The sequence below is a fragment of the Anopheles coluzzii genome, chromosome 3 (assembly GCF_943734685.1).
Source record: "Anopheles coluzzii chromosome 3, AcolN3, whole genome shotgun sequence".
In the NCBI taxonomy this organism is placed as follows: Eukaryota; Metazoa; Arthropoda; class Insecta; order Diptera; family Culicidae; genus Anopheles; species Anopheles coluzzii.
The window spans coordinates 81,194,334-81,215,166 of record NC_064671.1 but is presented as its reverse complement, the minus strand read 5'-3'; the positions used below and the strand labels follow the sequence as shown (position 1 = coordinate 81,215,166).

The window sequence follows — 20,833 nt, the reverse complement described above, 5'->3', positions numbered from 1 at the left end:
TCTGAGCTGAAACTGATTCATGCTTACTGCTTAGTCTTCCTTTTGGTCACATGAAATTCACCTAATATAGAACCTGTTTAAAAGGGATCGGCAGAAAAGAAGGAGTAAGAAATATATTAAAAATGCAGCAAATTTGTTTTGCGATCATTTTTGTGCAAAAAATAGAGATAAAAACATAGATATTTTTTTTAAAAGCTTCACTAAAAATTCTATTCCGGATTCAATTTCGGAATTTGAACTGTTATTAAAAATGATCCAGACGCCATGTAGTCCATGAGCTCAATTTGTTAATTATTGTTGTGAAGAGCTTCAAATAAAAGTGAACAACATTGAACTATGTTGTTTACCTTTCAGGAATTTCTTTGATTTGATACATGCTTTGATGCGTGCTTAGAATGGCTGAATGTGATGATATGTACGGAAAAATCTGTTAAAAATATTCTTCTTTTTCTGATTTTGAAACAACAATCTTCGGCGATCTGGATCTTCCTAAGTCACTAATAAGCTTGGCATTTATTTCTGTGGTTTGTTGGTGTACTAAGAGCAGGCTCTTCAACGTATGGGGGCTCGGTACATATAGGGCTCGAATCGATGACGGGCATTTTGTCAAGTCATGTTGTAGAATGACCAAACATCCTTGTTTGATGCTACATTTCAGCCATTTATTGTCTCTTTAACATAAAAAAAGTCTTTTTCATATTTGGATCTCATATTATTCTCATGTAAAATTAACGGATTTAATTATTTAAACCCTCACACCTTTCATGAAATCTTGATTCAAATCACACCAATGCCTAGTACTTAACCTTTCAATTGTTGTGCTTGAATGCATCTGAATCTTTCTCTCGCGCGCGCGCGCTTGAATGCCACTCATCCGTGAGGGTGTGAGATTGTAGGGAACGGCGAACTCTGCGTCGGACCATCGTCACCACTCCCTTGCAGCACAGAACAAGCCACAGACCGAGCATACGTTACCGATGGTAGTAGCGCTGGAGGGAAAATGAGATAATCAGGATACCCACCCATCCTTCCCGCTCCGTGCGCTTTCATCATCACAACGCCCCGCCGATGTCCTTTTCGGGCCGTGTGTATGTTTTCCCCCTTGTCGGTTGTGTTTTGCCGCAACGCTCAATTATGTTCCGCTTTGACGAGGCGCCCTGGCGGTGAAGGAGGAGAGAAACACGAAAAAATACTTGTCACTGCACTCATCTCACAAACCTAACCCCCCTAAACGTGTGTGCACGGGGGTCCGAGGGGAAACTAAACGAGGAAACACGGGACCTGGTTGTTGTTTGTTGTGTACTCGTGTCCCTTTCGGTAGGTGCGGGCGAGCGTCTATGCCAGCATTGCAGGGTGGTCCCTTGGTTTAATGCTCCTGGTTGGTTTTTTGGTTGCTGCCATGGATGAGTTTCGGGAAGTTGTTGCACACGCAAAACACTTGGAATGCTAACCTGAAATCCGCTTCCAGCAGGAGTGTGTGTGTGTGTTTGCACAAGCTGATGAAAAATTTATGTTTGAGAAAATAAAACCGAATAAATACGAATGGTGGAAGACGGGGAAGGTGGGATTGTAGAGGTATGGGGGAAGGTGAAACAATAAAAAGGCACGACCGGCAAACGACATGTGTGTTGTGTGTGTGTGTTTAGTACCTCAGTTCTATCCGTGTGTATCCTTTGCATTTGTTCTTGAGCGAACCGATGCTTCGATGCTTGGTAAGGGGAAGTCAAGGGCCAAATCAAGAATCCAATGAATGCTCTGTAGATGTGGGGAAATGGTTCCGGTAGAATGGGCCAAAAATGACTTTTCTACGGTGGGATACGGTTAGGCATACGTCTAGTAGGAAGTGTGGTTCATGGTAAGAAGGTTTGGCTTTTCTTTTGGTTCCACTTTCTGGAGTTGCCTCCGCACAAGATCGTAAACCTAGACGATCTTCTTGGTCGTGTGCCGACAACAGAACACTCATCCTGCACTAAAACTATACTAAGGAAACGAATTCGGTTGTCGACTCTGTGTGTATGTGTGTGTGTGTGTCACAGAAGCTGTGCTTGTGTGATGCCAACCTCTGATTTTTCCCGAGGTTCGCTTGATGAGTAAACAAACACACTCGAGAGAGAGAAAGGGAACGCCCGGAAGGCGTAAAATGAAGTACCGACTTCAATCCGCCCGGTGGACGTCTTCGGCACGTTCAGGGATTGTGTCCCCCGGATGAATGATCTGAATCGAACACAGGGCGCACCGGTAGATGCGGGTTCAATAGAACCATTCGCTGCACCGGGTATGACGCACGCATACACTTGAGTACTTGCTCTGGACATTGGCAGTGTGCTTAAAATTTTGGGGTATTTTTTCCACATTCACCCAGAACCATTTGGTGTGGAGTAGAAAAGAAAGTGTGACGTTTTTACTTCTTCTTCTCCTCACGCCATCAAATTACCATAGAAATGGGTCCGATGGTCTGGCACTGTCCCGTCCCGTTGGTTTACCTCCCCAGTGGAGTTGTCGGAACTGGTTGCCGGATTGAGTTTGCCGCACGAACCAGGAGGAAATAAACATAACCCGAACTGCTCGGGTTTTATGGTCAATGTGATTGCGCTAGTTGGATTTTATTTTATTTCTGTACCGCATCTCTTAACACGTTCACTCCGGAGGGTGGGGAAGATAGTTCATTTTTCTCCGACAAATTCTGCTGGGCAGATGGTTTCGTTGGTGTGTCTGTGGCGGCTTCGGAAGTTGGCTTGTAGAAACATGAAAATAAAACAAAAAACCTTCTCGAATCATTACCAAATTCGAGATCATGTCACATTAATTGTTTGACATTAGCCTAGGAATGCATCGAAACCTAGCATGAGGATACATTGACAATGTCGTCGTATCTAGATTCTCAGTATTCAATGTTTTTTATATGTTAGAGACACATCACTTAACCAAAAAAAAAAAATGTCGTAGGTATCATATCAAGAACAAAAAGAAGTACAAAGATACAAGAATGATTTATTTTCAACGAATAATTCTGCAATAAACAACCAAGGTACAGTATCTTCCGGTGCACCACGTGAGCATCCTTTTAGTACAGCTCAATGGTGCGTTTTCCCGGCTTCAGTTTCCTGGTTTAGTACATGTGTGACGTCATTGATTTTCACAGCTCTCAGTTTCCGGGCAGACCGAACTCCCAATGTCAGTCGATGGGAATAGAGCAATGTTCCCAACATTTCCGTCGCTGGTACACTCATCGAATGATTCACGGCTGCGGGGCATGCGCAGTAGTAGCAACTCGCTTGTTTCAACTCTGACGTTTCGTGCAAACTTTGCACCGAGAATTGTTCTATTCTGTCCAGAATTAATACCAATAGTGTTAAAATGAGGTTTTACTAATGTATAAAAAGTAAAACAAGTGTTAGACTTCATAACGACACTCTGGAAGCTAAATGAGTAGAGCTCAACGAATTATAGCACGCTATTAGTGACGTCATCGTGTGGTGGTGACGTTTCAGTTTTGAACTAAAGTAACCGTTATAATTAATTTATCTTGAGATGAAACCTTACCTCAAACATTCAATTACGTCCAATAATTTGTTGTCTTCTTTCGATCGCCTGATATCGAAAATTTGATGCAAACCACATGCCTCTCTGTCCAAAATTCTGTCACAGCCACATGCCATCTTCAGGAAAAGGTGTGTGTCTTCGCTAAACGCATTTGTCTCGGCTAAATGCTTCCGTTTCGTCCCCGGAATCAACCATGGCGAGGACACTCACGCAGCTCACCTGCTAGCTGCTCACTCACACACGGTTGTGCCGCCCGTTTTTGACAGCTCCTTGCGTGTGCGAGTGTGTGCGGGTGTGTGTGTGTGTGCGTGTATCTCGGAAAGGATCGACCATCCATCGGCGGGTACCTTTTCGCTCTGCTCGTGCTACTGTTTGCCTGCTGTTAGTTGTGCTCTCCGCTTTCAGTGTTCTTGTGTTTTGCGTTTGCCCGCGTTAACCCTACTTCCCCACCATCCAAATCGCACGCCGAACGTGTCCGCCACGGTCGTACACCGTCACAGTCGTCCAGCACGCGCGTCCCAGCCGATAAAACCTGTGGTGCAAAACGTTCCTCCAGGTTCGTACCCAGTCCGTGCGTGAACGCAGTGGCTCGTGAATAAAACCAAAAAAAAAACAGTCCCACGAAAAGGGTGACGCGGGAGGGTGAAAGGTCGCCGTCGTGTGTCGCTCACGTGTCGTGGTGCGCCTGCTTGCCCCGTACATCGTATAACGCTGGGTGGTGAGTGTTCAGTGTGTTTGTTTGTGTCCTTTACACCAGCCCGGTCCCGACCCCGCCACGCTTTGTCGCGTCTGTCCCGTTGGTGTGTGAAGCGGAAAACCTTTGTACGCAGCCAGAGTCTGCCACCCAAACTAGTACGCTACGCACACTGTCAAACGCGGTGAAAGTCCCGTCCCGCCGCTGCCTCTTATCACCCTGCCACGTTTTAGTGTGGCCGCACGTGAGAACCTTTCTCACGCACCACGAGCAACAGCAACAACAACACAATTTGGCGTGAGTGCTGCTCCGGAACCATGCGCTCGCTGTCCGTGGTAGTGTGGTGGTTTTAGTGAATGTGTTCGATGTGTTATGCCAGGGAGTAAATTGTAGCCCTTTCGGTGTGTGTGTCTGTGTGCGCTTGTACTTGCTCTGCCTCCCTTTATACGGTACCGTACGGGCACGGTGGAAAACACTCTCACTTCTCGGCGCCATTGTCTGTGTGTGTAATGATCCATCGGCATCTCTCCCTTTTGCTAGTGAAATCATCTGTGCTGCTTGTGTGCTGTGACCGCAAACCACACTACCACCATCGAACCAGCAGCCGTGTGTTGTAATATGCCGTGTTTACGATAAAACGTCGTGAAAACTCATAAACAGCTTTTCCAACAAGCGACAGGCGAGACGCGGGCAACAAACAGTGCAAAGCTCGGGGGGTTGCAGAAGTTACGTGGAAACGCGAGTGGATTTCCGTGGAATGTAAAGCCGTCCAAATGCAGTAAACTCTTCGAAAATCATTGAAAGAATAGTTGCGGTGTAGTTCGGCCTAGTGTAATAGTGTGTTGACTTAAAAAATCATTCAAACAACAACTGATCGAACATTCAAATATCCTCGCAAGCAGGACAAAACTTAAGATTACTGGAATTTGTGTGATTTTTGTCTTGTTGCGAGAAAAATTCAACCAAGCATTAATTCGTTTAGAGTGTGCGCGTGTATCTGTTACCAAAAACTCTCGTTGTCTGTGTGTAATAGTGTGTTGCAAGTGGTTTTTAGCGGGAAAATTAAATGGTCATAACTGCCCGTTACCAACCAGCAAGCTGAATGTGGTTTAGCCGATATTGAAATTCGCCGGAATATCAGGACAAAACGGAAAAAGGTAAGCTTATTAAGCTGTGCATATAATTTACTATCGATAACTAATTAGCAGAATCCTTTGATCAATCTATAATTACCGTAATTGTCTGTTTCTCAGCAAAACCGATTGAAAGAGTTGTGAATTTGATATGAATTTTAGCGCATTGAAAGTGTTTGAATATTACCTGATGAAGAATTATATAACTTTTTGATGAAATATTAGTCAGACGTATTCTCTTCGTGCAATTGATGTAGCTCGACGTCGAGTTGATGTTTTATTAGAGGATACATGGTGATGGTGAGGTTCAATTTGTGGATTCGAATACTACCAAAACTGGCATAGAATCCTATTGAATAGCTAGTTATGTACATTACATTATCAGATTCATTTCTAAATTACCTGCAATCTAATTCCTATAATTCCTAAACTCTACTGAAAAATAGAAAATTCAACTATAGAAATAGAAATATATAGATATCATGTAATTGAGACATGCTAATGTCTGAACTTCGCATTTACTGAGTAATACGCGAACAGGTTGTTCTTAAATACGGAATATTCCAATTATAAATGTATAACTTCTAGAAATATGGTTTTCATCAAGAAGTATTGTGAGCGAAGATGGTGGTTTCGTTGACTAAAATGATATCATTCAAGACATTATAAATGCATCTCAGTCGTATCAGTTTATAGCAATGCATAATGAACAACTCTGTGGATATCATACCATGTTTTTAACAGCCTTTATTGATGTAGGCCTGTCTTAATTACTAAAAGGATATCGACTTTCTGATTTTAACTGATGTACTCATAGACAGGTAGCGGAATTTGGGGCAAGTGTGCCATACGGGGCAAGAGTGCCACCAAGCATTTTTCCTTAAAAACTTTAGTTTAATGATCAATTGTGTATACAGTTGGTTCCTTTCCAATGACTAGGTATACTGAGCCGAATTTCATATAGACCAATCGATATTCCCCATTGTTTTGAACTGATTTATATTGAGTTTCAAAATTGAGCAGAATATTATAATTTTTTAATCCAACCAAATAAGCTCTCAAAAATCATGCGAACAATCAACCGAGAAAATATTTACACCATCGTATAGCTGAGAAAACGTGAAATTTTTTGTGGGGTTAGTTGAAAAAAACTTTTGTTTTGTCACTTAAAAATTCAATTTCAAAAAAGTTACAACTTTTGGGGCAAAAGAGCCATCTCTGTTTGGGGCAAGTGTGCCACCATCTTTCATAGGCGCGAGCTGTCAAAAATGTAAACATTGTTGTAGCGTGCTGCGGAATGGTGCGCTATTGTGAGCGGATTCCACGCCAGAAAAACAGAACAGTAACAAACCATATTGTGGTACAGTTGGTGGTCAAAAAGGGTTCATTGGTGACTAAATACATGTAGGAATACATACACTAGTGGTACAAACGTAATAATTTCCAATTATCTAAGAAATACGGTTATTTTAACCAGGTGGCCGTCTTGCCCCATACGAGTGGCACTCTTGCCCCATAGCCCAAAAAACAACGTCTTTTTGGACCCTTTTTAAAACGCTTCAAAAACTGTTTTATTTGCACTTTTTTCAAGCGAAACTCATTTATAAGTGAGGAAATAGATGTAAAATGGTTATGAGATGTAAATTGGCTTTTGAAAAACACGTTTTAGTGAGTTATAACTTGAAATGCTTAAGGTGGCACACTTGCCCCAAGTTCCGCTACTATGCCAAACAACCATTATTTACAATGTGCATTCTAGAAACATCTGTGCGTTTTAGAAACTCAGGAGTTATTATACGATGTTTTAGGTCTTTTATTGAACAGCTGGAGCATGGAAAGAAAAATAACCTATCTACTCAAAATGAGTTAGTCTAAAGTTTGAGAATAACTCGAAGTTTGCGGACACTCCAGAATTCGCTGGCACCCAGTAGATTCTACCGGGCCTTCTACCGACCAGGAGTAATCTAGTCAAAATTCTTGTTGAATCAAATGACACGAGTGAGAACACAAATTGTGGATAGTTGCGAGAGAATCTTACAAGAAACATCTTGCAAGCAATGAAAAATGTTGTAAACATTACAACTTGACTCGGAAAACCCTATATACAGGATTGAGATAGTTCTAGGAGGATTGACAGTTCAAATAGCTTGATATACGGAAGAAAAACCAGCAGGCAGGTATTGCTTCAAACACCAAACTTCAAGGTCCTGAAACATTTAAAATTGTTCTGAAACATAATTAAGATGTACTGTGCGGCCTCGAACTCGAATCAGCAGATTCAGATTTACTGTATTCTGATCTCGACTCATGAACATGCATTTCAAAGTGATCTTTTTCATACAAATTAACGCAAAAAATTCCTCCTAGTTACGTTAAGATGACTCGATTGCAAGAGAAGAATAGGCCTGATGGTCTGATGGTTGATACGATTACTCCGGCAAAGATTTTTATTGGTTTTGTGGTTAACTCAAGTTGGTTGCTGTTCGGTTATTTCACGGTTATAGACGATTATTCGTGTTATGATCTGTTCCTTACAGGGACCTGACATCCAACAAACTTTAAAATCAAAATAGTATTTTCAAATTTGTTTACCACGGACGAATTTTCATCACTTGCAGAAGTTTAGTAGCTCAAATTCAAAGTAACAGCTCGATCTATTCCAAAACACATCAAAGGCTTTGTAACAGATTAGCGGTACTGAGCGGAACAAATTCCACGAAAGATTTGTCCTTTGGAGAAGCCGCCAACACTGATTCAAAGTAAGCTGCAATTCCGCTTAAATCACTCAATCACGACTACGCATTTGCCGAAATCGCGACAGCAAAAAGTCATCTTGTTTGAAGTGTTATCGTTGCATTATCCTATCGCTTCTAGCCTCAACGTGCTCCGTTCCGCCGGCCGTTTCGTGGTTCGAGATTGAACGAACCATGCCCCGTTCCCAATTAGTGTTGTTTCGCTGCGGGATGGAAGCGTTCGCGCACAACGCGCTGTGCCAATCTATTGAATAGCCTAATAAAATGAGTACAGTGGCACATTTTATGCACTATTCTCCTCCAGGTGTGGTGGTGACACACCGTACATTCTCCTGACTGGCGGCCAAAACAAGCGAAATTAGTTTTAATAAAAGAGGGGATGCATGCAAGTGCGCCGTTTGTTTTCCCGCCTCAATACAACAGGGGTGGTTTTGGGCTCAATAATTACCGCTCAAAATTGGCAACATTCGATTGCAATTATAACATAATTAACCCCTAAATAATAGCCTTATTACAAGCACAAATGTGTAAGCGTATGTCGTGATGGTTCATTGGACAAGCGTATTGACGGGGCTAGTAGCTCCTATCGCAACTGCTTTTTTTCTCCTCTTCTTTGCTGTAGTGCCTATTTTATGCGGCATGGTTGTAACGTTCGACGCATATCCCTTCCCCCTACCTTTGCTGAATATGCTGAGTTGTAATTTTATGTGCATGCAAAATGTGTCCATATTTTTTGTTACAAGCTACAAATAATCCAGCTCTCTTTTACCTTTGAACTGAGGTCGGGCACCAACTATGCACCCGTTTTCTTTGGGCCGATTCCCTTTTCCCCCATTTGGTTAGCGCATTAAGACGCAATGCACCTCACTGTGGTAACCGTCGCTGATTACATCGGCCACCATCGGCAATGCATTTGTGTGCCGGAAGTCGGAAACGCGAACACAGGGTCGCCGAGACTGCAGCGAATCTGCAAAACACCACTGGCCCTGCGTTATGCACACACCCTGCCCGGTGCAGCGGGCGACTGCTCCACCGAAAAGATACGATCGCAAGTGCATTAACAAAATGAGTGGGTATTCACTAACGGCGGTAGAGAGGTGGGAGTGTTTTTTCAACCCTCCCTCCTTATGGCAAGAACGCTATGGGTCCTGTTTATGTAGGTTGTGTGCGAAGGTGTGTGTGTGTTTGGGGTGAAACCGGAAATGACCCACACGCCGCATGCACGGGGGAAGAGGTTAGTGTGACATTTGAGCGGGGGCAGTAGTGAAACCGAGACGGGGGGCGAAAAGACTGGCGATATTAATCTAGTTAGGTCTGGTTTAAATTATGTTGCTTTTTATTATATTGCACAGAGCGAGCGAAGAGTCCAACAAGAAACATAGCTCATAAATTATACTGCTGTAAAATTTTGTGAAAAAGGATGCATTCTGGGGGGCGCTCTCGAATGAAACAAATAATGAAGGGGATTTTGTTGCCCCAGGACATTATAACGTAGTTAGGTCGTTATTCATCATGCGATTTCTTTGTTTGGATTGTTGTAAGACGTTTAGTTAATTTTACTATCAAATGCAGTGAATGGTAGTTGATTATTTTGAATTTTCGTACCTGATAAGTTTAAATTTTTGTGTGGTTTAGCATTTTCTTTAAATTGAATTATAATTGCCAAGAAACGTAGTCATGTTTTGGAATCAACCTACATTTTCTTGTATTAATACAGTTGAGCTTTCAATAATTTAGTTCATTAGCGATGAAACAAACCTGATATTTTCAGTCTCCATATGTTAAAGAAAATAGATAACAAATCGCTAGGCCAACTTCGTCATATTTTTACTAGCTAAAACAGCCCTGTCGAAACAAGCAAGCAATTTATAGGTAGTATAATGGTATAAGCTCTGTCTGAAATCTACTGAAAAACAGCTACTTTAGCCTTGGAGAACTAAAACTCTCCACGATGCAGTCTCTTCAAGATGGATTGTTTCTTTAAGATGAACATTTTGACGATCCCTTCATATTTCATACAATTTATGTCCCTTGAAGATGAATATATCCCTAAAGCGAATATCCTCCAAGCTGCACATGAGATTTGACAGCCGAAATTTTCGAAGATTAATTTTTGGATAATAGTTTATAAAAATATTGATCAAAGGATGGCATGTTTTTCTTGGATGCTTCATAGCAACATTTTCATCATTTTTCCTCAACATGAATATCTCTCTAAGCTGACGGTCCCTTGAAGATTCACCTTAGAGAGATTTCACTACATTTAAACTTAATGTTGGGTTTGCATCTTTCTTTGTACTTTTATTGCACCTAAGGGAGAGTGTACTTGAGGCTTATTTAGTTTTTCATATTTCAAAAGCAGTCATTCATTCGAATACTACCACAACATTGTCAATTTTTGTCATTCAAGATACGCCTTGAAAGTTCTGTGGCGTGATCTTTTGTCTAAATATTATTTGACTTAAAAAAACCCGGTAGGATAACCATGATTTTAAAATGCTACAATTTAAAATACTAGTGGTTATTTTAATTTTTTTATGGCTATTTTAATTTACTACGTGGTACTAACACAAGTCGTATCGAAGTCTGCTTAGTCTTTGCTTGAGTAACCTAAGTCCTTGAAAATGCAAAATCGCGTTTGTAAAATCGTTTGCTGGTGAAGGTATGTGAACTATGTTGTAAAAAAATGTTAAACAAGCACATAAACTTATAAAGAAAGGCACTAATAAAAGCTTTTTTTGGGGTCCTTTCCGTTTGAAGCTCGTAGGCTGAAATTTCAGCCTGTCAGCTGTTTGCATTGTATAGCAGTTTTCGAGCAACTATCTAAGTGAGTATAATATACAGGTGGGCTTATCCCAAGGTGTATGAATTTAGAAGGCTGATTTTTATCGCTTCTGCTTCTGAATGAAGATTGTAAGAGTGTTTCGAGTATTCGTCAAGCCTCCAGAAAGCTCGTTGCAGCAAAAGTTTTCACTCGTTCTGTCAAAAAGTGATATTCAAATTTGGTTATAAAAAATGCTATGAGACCACCTGGACTACATACACTTTGATTCCAGATTCGATCACCTGATTTCTTTAATGCACCTTGGGATAAATGTAAACAAACCCGTGTTTTCGAGCAAGTACTCGAATCTAATTCAAGCTTTGAGGCTAGAACAATCTAGACTGAAAATTGCAGGCTAGTTTTGTGTGTGGTTTTGTATGGAGTGTTTACATGATTTCAGCCTCCAACTGTCAAACTCTATACAAAAAACAAACTAGAATCGTGAAGGCCCCCTTTATTAGTTTATGAGCGTCATGTTAACCGTCATCCAGCCGATAGTCATGGGAATTTTATCGAATTTTAAAGCAAAATTTTAAGACAAAGGTAATTGAAAATTTACGGAATATATTTTCAGCGGCACGTCGTGAGCCCGGGACAATATGTTCATTTATTTTTCTGTTTTTTTGCGCACACAAACTTCTCGTCCCCAATGTGCTCCTGGTTGTCCCCAAACACTTTCGGGCTATTTTTGTATTCGCAGAAAGTGATTAAGTGTAATTTTAAAGTAAATATCAACCCTTTTCACAGAATATCCCTTTTTTCGTGGCGCGGTTGCAGACGACGGGGTTGGTCGCGCACAGCACCGTATGTTGTCTGTGTGTCCAATCGCCACGGCGCGAGTGAGGTTGATTGATTGAATTCGACATAATAACAAGAAATGGTGGCGTAGGGGTTTTTTTCTCTTTTAAATGGTGCGAGGGGAGACCCTTTTAGCTGGAAAATGTGTAATGATCCAATTGCTAGTTTGCTTCCACACGCGCTCCGTTGGCGTTGTTGTTGCATTTTTTGTGTGTTTTTTTGTTTGCAAGAAACCCCACTCAGCCTTGCTATTTTTTGTTCTCAAACAGAACATAATGTGCCCCTGAAAAAGGGTTGTGGAAGAGAGAGAGAGAGCGACCGGTAGGCATGAGGCACATTATAAAAAAGCAACGGTTGAAACGCCTGAAATTATGCAATCAATAATTGCGCTGTCAATTAACCTGCGACCGTGTACGCGCGGTTAATGTTTGTCAGGACTCTCTGGCAGTGAAAAGCGTGAATCATCGCCATGTCAGGTGCAGCTGATGGGGCCCCGGGAACGGGGTAGAGTGTCATGCCGCGCAACTGGAAATATAATATTGTAGCGAACTTCTCTCTATTATTAGCCTCTCCGTCCCCTCTCGATGGGGGCTGCAGCATTGTGGCGCCGATCTCGTCCATCGTTGTGCTGTGTCGTTTGATTTCCCCAATTTAATCGAGCGCACGATCCCCGGGTGTTTTTGATTTTCAGCGTGATCGAATTTCCTGCCTGGTTCGCGGACCTTACCGCATGTGAGTGTGGTTATGAGTATAGGTCATCTGTCATCGGGAGATGTGTTTTGTAATGCACACGGAGCGCGTTGAGTAAACAGCATCGGAAAAATGGGGAAAAAAAAAAATAGTTCGAAAATGTTGCGAAAATTTTTAATCCGATACGGTTGCATGGATGCAATAATATTGCAGTCGTGGAAGAGCATGAAGTGTTTGTGTAGTGACTGGGAGACTAGAACATTGTGGAGGTGTATCTATTTCCAATAGCGAATCCAGCCAATGGTGCACGCGGCAGTGGTCAGCTCTGTCGGGTCGGTCTGACGGACGACCGGACGGACGGGTTTGACAGGAGCGTGCGATGCAACCTGATGAATTGTCAGCCGTCAGCCGGGATTTCCAGAAATCGTTCGGATCTAACTACTCGAAACGCGTCGGGGAATGGAAGGAGCTCGAAAGAGGGAGCAGCAGGGTGCGGAAATAAAACATGACACAATGGTTTGATGGATTTGCAAACGGCTCGTCCGTAGCTATAGAATCCCCGGATACATGTAGCATCACCGGTGAAGGAAATTAGAAATGCCTATCAATTAACCGAGCGAGAGAGTCCGAGGGGGGGGGACCTGGATGGGGTAGTGCCAGGTAAGAGAGACAAAGAGCTCACATGGGAGCTTATGTTGCTAAGCCACGTGATTAGATTACGCTTTGTTTCGCGTGGTGGCACCATTTAATAGCCTTGCTGCTGCTGCTGCTGCCTGCATGACCTTTCCCTGAAGATTCCGTAGATCCTTAAAATTAAGCTCGGCAATAGATTGCTGCTTGCTTTATTGCTGGCGAGTGTGAAGCGCCCAAGGTGCGAGTCGTCCCAACCACCCCAAACCCCCTTCATCGATGTACTGACAAATTGTATCGCATTACAGTGTGTTGTACCGCCAAGGGCAAGGACTTTTCGATGGTTTGTTTGGATTTCGTACATCGGATTGTTGGTCCGGGAGTACGTACACTGGTGGACAAAAAGATAGGAAAAAAATTTGTTGTGTGTTTTTTTGCGTGCAATAGGTGTGTCATCGCCAACAACCTCAACCCGATTGAGAATCTGTGGTCAACTCTCAAGCGTCAGCTTAAGAACAAGCATGCACGTTCTGCCGATTCACTATGGAGACGCTGCAAGGCTATTTGGAAACGCATAGACAGAAGCAAATGCCGTAACCTCATCGGCGATATGGCCCTACGCTGTGAGGAAGTGATAGCGAATAACGGTCAACACATTGACCGTTAGAATATGTTTCCGCTCTGTGGAACACTGCAACACCACCTCCCAACAACCACTTAAACAGTCCTTTTCAGGGCTACCAAATATTTCCGACAAGAACTATGTTTTTCGGTCACAGAAAAAAGTTCCTATTTTTGTGTCCACCAGTGTACCTGCTTCTGGGAACATGTTTTCGATTCATGCAAGACAAGACAACATGCAGGCACACATTTTCCACTCCGGGTCCACTTGGTGAATGGTTTTCTCGGAATCCATCCCTCTTCCTCGACGAGGCCCTTTCCCTTAGAAGGTGATGCCGTCAAATCGGTTCGATTTGGTGAAGCTATCAAAATGTTTTGCAACGATTTACATAAATACCGCAAATCGATACTACTCCTCCGGCACGGAGGACTGCTCACAGCCACCGCCGTCACCCAGGGTCGGTTGGAATGAGCACGATATTCTTCGGAGGAGAGCGAGCATGGAAAGTGAGGTGAAGAGCCCGAAGAAGGAGGAAGGTGCGGTAAAAATAATACACCGAAACGTGCGGCGTGCAGCTCTGTGGTGCCAGCCTTAGAAAATTATGTCCTTTTTCGGGTGGTTTTTTTTTTTTTTTTATTCCAAGATTTGTTTTCAGAGTATTCAATGATTCAATCTGCAGTGGCCGTGCACAGACACACACAACACAGCTACACACTGATTTGTAAGACGACTGACATGAGGGGTGATGCCAGTTGGTGCGCTCCCTTTTTTTGTGCTAGAGAAGTTATTACTGCGGGACAACACTGTGGGGGTCGCGCTCCGGGTCTATTGGATTAGGATTCATTATTTATTGGCGTTCTTTCTCTCGTTTGGCTGGGGGAGGTGAGGGGACTGTTCACTTTTTATCTCGAACTTTATTGGTTCGACTGCTGTGAAGATTATTTTCGGCTAGTGATCTCGTGTTGGTGTTTCAGTTTTTTTGTGTGATCTATTTCGTTGATTTATTGTAGGTCAATGGTGTATGTGTGCTCTTTTGTGTCTTTGTTTTTATTCAATGTGTGATGGGTTTCTTATAAAAGCTCGACAGATCACAATTAATTTTAGAACGTGGTGTTGTGGATTTATTTTCCCATGTGCCATTAACCATTTGAGGAGCTGCAAAATAATAAAGACGAAGTCTTACTCAAATACTCATCGTTTTACACTTCGAGTGGACAAAATGCTATATTTAAAAGCCAGTTATGTCTCCTAGGTCGTGAATGACAATCATGTGCAATCGCAAAGGACTTACTTACTTACTCATCCGGCGCTGCAACCGCTTTGCGGTCTTGGCCTGCCTTAGGAGTGTCCAAAACAGCTCACGGTCTCGCGCCTTCGTCTTCGTCCAATCCGTTATCCCGGCCTTTATGGCGGATGCCTTCACGCCATCTTGCCACCTCAATTTAGGCCTATCACACCTCCTCTGTCCTTGTGGCCGACCTAAAAGGACTTGACAGGTCGCGACAGGTTCTTTGAGGTGAACTGATTTTTCAGGTACTAAAATGACCGGTTGTGGCAGTCAGCATCCTTGCGCGCAACTTAGTTCAGCTCAGTCATACTATTGTCGTTACTGACCTTTGACCCGAGATAGGAGAATTCTGGGACGACTTCAAAATTGTGTCGCGCCTACGTAGGGTCGTAAGATCGCTGATGTTGCCACCATCAGTTTGGTCTTTGCCTCGTTTATCTGCAATCCGAGATTCTCTGCCGCCTGCTGGATCCCTTGGTTGGCTTCTGCTACATAGGAGAGCCGCAGATCAATGATGTCTATATCATCAGCGTATGCTAGGATCTGGGATGACTTAAAGAAAATGGTTCCCGTAGTCTCCACCCTCGAGTCACGGATGACCCTCTCCAGCGCCAAGTTTCATAGGAGACAGGCAAGCCCGCCGCTCTCACGCAGACCTTTGGTGGTAGGAAAAGACCCTGAAAGTTTTCCATCCACTTTCACCTGGCAAGTGACATTGGTCATAGTCATTTTAAATAGTCTTATTATAAGCCTACTGAACAAGCAAGCAATGACGGAGTTCAGACATCACGATAAAGCAACATCACGAATTCGGAGTCACCATTGGAACTGTCATCCGATGTTAAGCTGTTAACTGCTTTCTGGCTGAGTTGAATAATTGAACTAAAACAAATGTAAATAGCCTGTTCCACATGATACGAACTCTGTACGAACATCTTCCATCTAATATCAGCATTCACGATGGAGAAATCGAGAAGTAAATACATCCAATTATTACTGGCTATCATGGACATTTTGCTACCATTCTTTCAACATGAACTGTCATAAAGGCTTGATTTTGCTATGTATTGTTGTACTGTAGCCCATCTTAATTAAGCCGTATGACCCGTGGAAGGTATACCAATAAATAGTAGTAATAATTAAATGCTTTATTCAGCTATTGTGGGGAAAAGCTTCAAGGTCAAAGACGCAGTCATTACGATCTCACAGACGATACGGTTACGGAACTTCAGCAAACTTATCCATTTTTTATTACAAAATACCGTATCTGATGTTTAGCTATCTTTATCAGAATAGATATATTATTTGTTTGTGTTTTTTGTGTCTATATTTGCTTTTTAATTTTTATAAGAAAGCTAAACCCAACAAGTCAAACGATAGTTTGATGTTCGTGTTTGAATAGTACCGATACACCAAGTGTGGTGTCGTGTCATTTTTTTTAAAAAACCTGAATGAGGTTTACGTGGTAGGTTTTTCGGGAGCATTCGCTAGTCGATCAGATAGTTTGTTGACATGTTTGTTTTTGCGTGTTTCGTTCCTCTGTTTTTGTTGTTGTTACTTTTATACTAAAACACTCATGTTTGCAGCCTCGCAGTCTCTCGTGTCGCCTTCCCCAACGCTAGCGCCCACCGGTAGCTCCCCGGGCTCGACTTGCAAAGTCGGTAGGACAACAACTTTTATGTTTTGGCGTTGAGTTTCAGCTTTTTTACGATGGTTGCTCGCGTTCATAAAACGGAATGGCACAAAAGGTTCACTGTGGACAACGGGCTGCTTTTGGGGTAGCTTGCATGGAGCGATGGAATCGATGGGGGGGAAGACACGGTGAATTTCCGGTATCTCACTCCGCCATCTCGCGCTCTCCCAGCCAGTGCTCACGTAATGGGTCTTGATCTATCTTGATTCGAAATGAAGGGACGAAACAAAAAAGGACCAGAGACCCAGTGATACTCTGCATATATATTCTAGCTGCGGATGGCGACGACGAAGAACGCTGGCAGTTGGAGGTAGTGCGCGCGTCGTGGAGAGCGCACTCGCTTATTGCCGTTTGTCACGTGAGCATTAGATAATGGACCGTAGTTTGGTTAGGTTGCTGCTCCTCGTCCCCCGTCGCAGGTACTGCTTGGTTTTGTTTTCTTCTTCTTCCTTTTTCGAGTATGTCCTTCCCTTTTGCCGAGCAGCTTTGTTTTGAGCATTAACGGTTGGGCGAATGTAAGGGCCCAGAGTGTAGGACCCAAGACCCCCTTCCCCTTAAACTCTCGATGCGGGGTATCCCCTTTTCGGCCTCATTGCAACACGTTCGTCACGTTGACTTTGGTGACATTTTTATGTTGAGCATTACGGAATACTTGTTTGCTAAATGTAGCCAGCTATGTAGTGGGGTTGCGTCGTGCCGAATGCGGGTTTGACTGTGCGCAACATACAACTACCACTGCTCCGGATGATGGGAGGTTGTTCACAAATAATGGATTTAAAATTTGTTGTAGCAATTATTTCGTTACTTGCTGTATTGATTTAAGAAGCGTTAGAGGGGTGTTTAAGTTTAAACATTTGATATTTGAATTCCATTTTTAATACACATGCTTATTCTATTTTCATTGCGATTCTACTCAAGTCTTTAAATTGAAGTTCCTAAGTTAATTTTACAATACAAATCTCCACACATATTTCTTCAATTCGGCGCCGTGATGATTTTTATAAGATGATAGAATACGCCTGATAAATGAAAATAATAAATCAATGGCCACAACAGAACATGCAGTAACCAGGAATGAGTTTAATATCTTAAATGAATGTTTAAAACAATACATTTGAAGTTGACTGTAACATAACTATCCATTCGCGTAAGCCATTTATGCCCTTAAGTAAAACTAGAAATTAAGCAATACGGCAGAGCCGTTCATTCTGAACAATAATGACTAAAAACTATAAAATAATAATTGTGATATCACATAACTATAGATCAAGTTTGAATTTTAAAAGACGATTAAAGGTTTTAGATGTTAAGCAAAAGAAACCTATGTACATTTTTGTTTTTGTTTGTTATGGTTAATTTACTTCTATTCACGCTGATGATTGCTTTTTAGTTGTTTTTTTTGTCTGTAATTAAATTCTTCTTAGTTTTAATTAGTTTTAAAGTAAACAAATGTTTTATTGTTCTTTGTTCTTGTTAAACTATTCGTAGATTTTGTGTCTTAGTTTGTCATAGTTAGCTACTCTACGTTTTTTTATGCTTTTTTGTTTGTTTTTTTTTATATGTTTTAATGCGATACTATGCAGTCCATTAGAAAAAAAGGAAGATTGGAGAACCAGGATGATGTAAAATATTATTACAAATATTGTGCCATTTGGCGTCAGAAATTCGCAGTACCGTAAATGCTCTGTTGTATTCCTTTATTATGACATCTATTAAGCCGTGTGCCGCAAAAAAAAAAAACAAAAAAAAGCACACAACCTCCCCAATTCTGCATGACCAGGTACAATATTGGCTTGTCGTTTGAAGCCTACTATATATATTTTTTATTACCCGTGCCAGCCGCCCCGGCCGCGGCTTCCGGGTTTAATGTCGCGCCGTTAAAAGCGACCAAACTTTTCGATTACATGGCAACCGTGGTTTCGGGATGTACTTTTCGCGTGCTCTGCCTGTCTCTCTCTCTCTGTGTGTAGCAGCATTACAAGATATATCCTTGTGCGCCACGGGCAAATGGGTGGTTGTCGTTTAATTTTGAATCGCAAGCATCATGCATATCCGTCGTTGTCTCTTCTTTGTGCGCACGGGGGGGAGTGACGGTGTTTCCTTGTGCTCTACTCGATGGGTTGCCTTTTGCCCCGCGCACAACTATCTTATGAGAAAGAGGGGGGAGGTGCTGGCACACAGGTCGCGATAAAGGAGCATCTTTTTTTATTCTTGCGAAGGCTGAATGAACACTCACAAGTGCTCATAAGCATTCATAATCTGGGTTAGTGGTTTTTGGTCGTGGTTCAATACCATTAACGATTTCGTGTTCGCCTGTTTTTTTTTTGGAGGTGAACTTTTTTTTCACTTCTCTTCTCCTCTGGTGTTGCTGGATTGGCACGGGAAAAGTTTGTGTAGATTCTTTGACCTCGATGCCACCCGGTGAGTGTAGAAGGGGCTATAGAACCTTGTTCTGGCTTTTCTGCCTTGGGAAGTTACCGCAACAGAACGGCAGCAGGAAAATCGGCATGCTTCGGCAATATGAAGTCGACCATCAACACACACACACACACACTGCGCAAGACGATGCGCCTTCGAATGGGCTTCTGTTGGCGTCTGGCCAAGCGTCCGGACGTGTAGAAACGCTTATTTCACAAATCGGTGGAACAGGGGGGGGGGGTGAAAAGTGCAATCTAGCAACGCGCCAGTTCACAAGGCGACGGGTCGGCACGTACCTTCTGTGGAGGCATTTTTTAAGTAGATCTTTTTGGTTGATGTTCGTTTCTTTTTTCTCAAAGCATTCGACGAGCATTTTCCGAACAAGGATTTGTGGCGTTTGTCTCTTTTTGGAAGCTAAGAAAAGAAAAGAAAAAGGCTTGTCCGTGTTCCGTACGCAGAAAAAAAGGGGCGAGAAACATCGAGCCTCTTCTCTTCTGCATAACGACGCGCTGTGTTTTCCCCCGCTGAGTATTAACAACAGCGGGAAGGGAATAAAATAAATGCTTAAACAAATTTGCCTGCATCACCAAACCCCCGTTCTCGGCGAACACTTGTGCGCGACTCATACGAACGGAAAAATAAAACATTATCGAATGATGCGATAGAAATGAGAGGAAAAAAAAAAACACGGTGAAACGCGGTTGCTTCATGCTGCGCGGATGGCGACGAATTGAAAACAACGTCAATCGTACGTGCCCGGTTGATAATGATTCGAGTAATTCTGCAAAACGGGTTGGAAAACTCGGGGGCCACACGTACTACTGCAGGAAAGTCAGCAGCCGCAACCAGCATAGAGATACGGGGCGGTAGAGAGAACGTGTGATCGGGATTGGGGAAGGACGATGGCACACAGATAGCTGGCCCACAAGCTTTCTGAGAGCCTTACGATACACTGTCGATATATCTTAATATTTTGCTACGGTGATGTGTTGTTCTACATGGTGTCATTCCTCGAATTGTCTTGCTCAATCATACACGAATTGATGTTTTTGGATTTTTGCTTGTCCGTTTTGGGCGTAATTTGGATCGTGTCATTGAAACGTGGTCGTGTTTTGAAAAGCATGTTATGACCGATAGGGATGTCTAATTTTGAATTTCATCTTTTTGTTTGTAGACGTATTTTGTTGTATGCTTTGGATGCTATTGTATCAAGCAAATTCATTACAAAATTCATACCGACCTTCGAAATCAGCTGTAGTATCATAAAGAAAACAAAAAAATTATTCGGGATTTTTAATTAACGTTAGCAATATTAATTTTCTGTTCAATTTGCTGAAATTTTTGGTTTATCAGCTCGCATGATGTAAATATTGTTGGAACTTCTTGTTCGTACGAAAGGAAAATGCAGACTGATTTATTCTCTATTCCAATAAAGCCTACTACACTTCGTTTAAACTAGAGAGGTTGCTATGATCACAACACTCCTCCTCAATCTCGGCTGGCTCTAAACCAAGTTGTAGGCGCCGATTCTAACTATCGAGGTTGCTATGATTTACAACACACGCTCTGAAATTCATTATTTCTAGGTATGGACTTCTCACACCTTCCAAACATATCTTTTCCATGACATCCAACCCAGATTCGAGACCCTGATGACATAGTCCGATCTTTGCAATGTACAGAAGAACATGACTCGCCTTTTCGTAACTTGCGTTTTCTAAGCTCGCCTTTCCTAAGCATCAGTCCT

The 20,833-nt window shown here is 42.4% G+C and overlaps 1 protein-coding gene across 1 annotated transcript in view; it reads left to right on the top strand.

The window, feature by feature from the left end:
• The first annotated feature begins 3,767 nt into the window (after positions 1–3,767).
• LOC120954612 (serine-rich adhesin for platelets) overlaps positions 3,768–20,833 on the top strand; it is a 348,593-nt gene continuing 331,527 nt past the window's right edge. The window contains exon 1 of the mRNA XM_049608788.1: positions 3,768–5,394. The gene's annotated coding sequence lies outside the window, so the exon portion shown is untranslated. The remainder of the gene's footprint in view (positions 5,395–20,833) is intronic.